This window comes from Elaeis guineensis, chromosome 12 (assembly GCF_000442705.2).
Source record: "Elaeis guineensis isolate ETL-2024a chromosome 12, EG11, whole genome shotgun sequence".
NCBI classification, from domain to species: domain Eukaryota; kingdom Viridiplantae; phylum Streptophyta; class Magnoliopsida; order Arecales; family Arecaceae; genus Elaeis; species Elaeis guineensis.
In genome coordinates, this window is record NC_026004.2 from 17,538,344 (window position 1) to 17,542,726 (window position 4,383).

Consider the following 4,383-nt stretch of genomic DNA (forward strand, 5'->3'; position numbering starts at 1 on the left):
TTTCATGTTTTTAGCTGACATTTTTTTTTTTTTTAATCTGGCCATTTTCTTGGAGTGGTATTCTAAGTAGAATATAAAATTTTGATGGATCAAGTCCCTTTTAAGATTGAATTAAGCTTCCAGCTAATGGTTTGTTCGTCTTCCACCGTAGTTTATGCTGATTAGAGAAAAGCATTTACGGTCAGACACCTTTTGTTTTCATGATGGTTCAACCCGTGGCTGTGATGCTTGTGCTGCTGCATCTTGACTATCTGATTTAATTACCAAAACATCCTTGGCTTCAAAATTTACCCACAGAATCATATGGATGGAGGATTTTTATTAGAAGTTCAAGGTTTTGGTCCACAAGAGGAGGTTCCATCTTGCTTTTCAGATTTCAAACAGCTCCCATCACTACTCGAATGTCTGTGCTGGTGCAGTTACACTGGAATTCACATATTCCATGAACGAGGATGATGTAAAAATCTAAACGAAAAGCAAATTTGTGCCGACGCTACATAAAGATTTTTGTACTTGCTTGAAATTGAAGAAAGCATCTTTGGAAAGGTGACAAGCCACATAGTCTCGAGATGGGATTCGACGATCGCCTTTTTGCCCATGTTAGTGTGCCAGCTTTGGTAACAAGAAACTGGGCCATGAGAAGTTTGTGGCGATGGAATTTGCTGATACTGCAATGCTCAAATTTTTTGGCATGTTGAAATCCACTAAAAGAATACCACCATATCCTTGAAATCTAGACGTGATTCAAGCATCCTGGCAGGTTAGGTGCAAATCCTCTGCAAGTTATACGTGCATCCAGTATTCTTCAAGTAATAAATAAAGCCTCAGCTAAACTTGTCATGGGTCTGTGAAAATCTGCCGTGTCCTCAAGCTATAGGGTCTGTGGAGCAACCATCGCTAGTGAGCTCTTACATCCTTAAAATCTTAAAAGCCTGTGAATTTTTGTAGGTGGTTCAAAATTTTCATATTTGAACACATTGATTATATTTGTCTTTGGCCATATTTGTGATTTTGCTTGAATTAACCCATCTGAGTAAGAGGTGCGACTTGGGTTACTCAACCTGAATTTACTTGCCCAAGCCCCCCATTTGGTACGGTTGAGTTGAGATAGTATAAATTAGGCTCTGGTCTGGGCTCAAAAATCCCAACGTGATCTCAAGATTTAGAGAGCTGACCTTCAACCAATCTTGAACTTCACCCTGACCAACATCAAACTCCACCAAATGGAGCCCAACTCGATATCTAAATAAACAAATAATTCATGTCAATATTCTCAATTTATGTTTCATGTAAATTAATTATATTTATGACTATCTGTGTCTTGTTAAATTATGTGTGTACCATTGAGATTGATGAATAGTCGATGTCTTAATTGATGAAATATCAATGCAACAAAATTATTTCAAAACCTATCTTCTATCCTAAAATTTCTATTCATGGCATGGTCAAATTCAAACCCATTAACCTGACCAATCCAAATTTAACTTAAGATGGTGTTGGATTGGGTTTGGAAATCCTGATTTAAGACCGGGTTGGGTTGGGTTGGGTTGGGTTCGGTTGGGTTAGCTTAGGATAGGGTTGCCATCAACTTGACTCAATCCTTCCGGTTTGTGGTCCGAGCAGCTGAGCTTGGACTGATGGTCGTCTCCGAAAACATGAGAAAGAGAATCAAACAGCTTAGGCGGAGCTTTATGTAAAAAATTGCCGGTTGCTTTTGAGCTAAAAATAACAAAAGAAAAAACCTAACAACCGAAACTGAGGGCAGACATGTGCAATTTCGCACATATTGCTATTGCTGCTTTCTTGCACAAACAACACAGAATTGCAGCATCGCCTGGAAATTAGAGGGTGTACGAATGACCAGCTTCAGGAGATATTTTATATGTGGACGAGAGTTGAGCGCGAGGGGTACCAAAAAGGCGTTCTATTTGTGACGAATATGGCCGAGATTGCATGCTGGTAGCTGTCCATTTTAGTTATATGTGGTTACAGTAAGCATGGCACACCACAATCTCCGGAATCTGTTTAACGTTATCTGCTGCATGATCCAAGACCTACAACCTACCCAAAATAACTGGATTTGGATCGGACTTTCCCCTTTTGCTAATTGCTACGGTTCCTGGTCGGCCCGAAATGGCGGGACCATAAATGAGCAGGTCTGGCTTTAATCTCCCAACTGGTGGGTCCCACGAGGTGATCTAGTCAGGTACCAACGCTTCCTATGTCGAACATATTTTGGATGAAAGTAATAAACAAGGTGATCCATAGATTTTAGGATATATAATTGCACTTTACCATGTTTTATCCCCGATTAGTTTATGACCGTTATACATTCTAAAAGACAAAATTCATTGTGATTAGGGAGATATTTTGGAGTTAAATTCGATCTTATTGTTCGTGATTTTTGAATACCATGTTTTACTCACTATCTGTTTTTTTTTTTCTTTTTCATATGATTCAGTTCCCTTAGAATGGAAAAGTTAAAGAGATGCAAGGGTGATGGACGGTGACCCAAGAGACTTTTTAGGATATAAGATTGCATTTTAGCTAGTTTCATCATTAATTACTTTTTGACTGTTGTGTATCCTAAATTTTTAATCTATTGCCATTGTGGAGTTATATTTGAACTTAAATTTGATCCTATTGATTGTGATTTTTGAATATCATATTTGCTTTAATTTATTATATGTATAATTGGTGAGTGAAAATTTAAATATGTTGATAGATGGGTGTGTATTTATGTAAAATAAATGGGTTGGGTATAGATTTAAATTTTCCAAACCGATTATAAATTCTTGAATTTGTTTTGATTATAATGATATTTTTGAAATAAAAAATCTGATTTGATTATTTGTGATTTTTAGATAACAAGTTTTGCTTCACTTTTTAGTTTTACGTCACCGATGAGTGGAGACTTATATAGATTGATAGGTGAGTATAGCTTATATAAAATAAATAGGTTGTGCATGAATTTATATTTTTCAACTATATTGTAAATGAATTGGGTATGGATTGAGATATTTTTTTTTAAAAAAATCTTGCACTTGATTTGTCCCAACCCAAATCCAACCTGATTTGACCAATTCTCAACCCTATTTATTTATTGGTGTTTTACAAGATGCACATAATTAGGCTATATGATGCACTTATTACACGTGCCCAAGTATATATAGATTTTGGTTTTTAAAATCTACAAAACTGGGATCTTAGAATTAGGAGTTGAAGAAAAGACCGAAGCCATTTAGAATTAATCTCCTATCTTCTAACACATGTAGCTACACATTAATTAATAATGGAGAAGAAGTGAAGAAGAGTTTAGCAGTCATTATGATAATTTTGGCTTTCTATTATGTTATTATATACAAATAAATGCCATGTTACACTTAGGAGACGTCCGTGCATGCATGCACATACACACATTAAATCAAGTGCATACATGTATCCACGGTCGGGCCCATGTCTTATACCCATGCCTGGTACACGCCAATGCACAAAGAAACGTGCATTCACGCACATACCCCAGTTTATATATGAGAATTTATAAAGAATAATTATATATTAAGTTTTTAATTATTTGTATTATCTCTCACATATATCGCATATCTCAGCTTCTAGCTCATGGTAGCTATGATGCATATAGTAGAATTATTTGTTCATAAATGATGGAAAACATCAGCAAGGATCCACCTTGCTTTACGTTGATTTTTTTTTTTTTGGTAACAAAACAAAAAAGATCTTTTTAATGAGTTTGCATGGTGAGGAGTCGCGCATTTGCAGTTACAAAGAGCTTTAACAATATGCCGTGGCCACGCGTATAGTGCACACACCACACTACTGGATATACATGATTTATTGCAATGATTAGCATGAGTCATGCTGAGCACCATATGACAAGAAACAAGGTTTATTTTCCATATATTTTTTGGTTGCAAAACTAAACAATGTATGATCAAATTAAATGCACCACCCATGTCTTCTGGAACAGATGACCTTTTTTTTTTTTTTTTTTTTTGGTTAGGATAGATTAGTCTTGTTTGATCACATTCCATCTCATAAATGCACTATTTATATATTCAATATTTAAATTGTATTTTTTTTTTTTTTTTGAGAAGCAAGAGGAGAAGGATGTTCTCCGAAAGAATATATTATATTTAATATTTAATATTTACAGTATTTTAGAGATACCCTAAGAATCGATCGTCCAGATAATTTTCTTTACTGATTTCAAAACAGAGTAAGCCTTAAATTGAAAGATTCAATTATTTCATTCTTTCCAAATTGATCAGTGAATAGTTAAGAAGAGAGAGATATAGACTCTACCTCAGTTGATTTTTTTTCATTCTTTCTAATTATATCTTTTCGATATAATTTTTTATCTCAAAA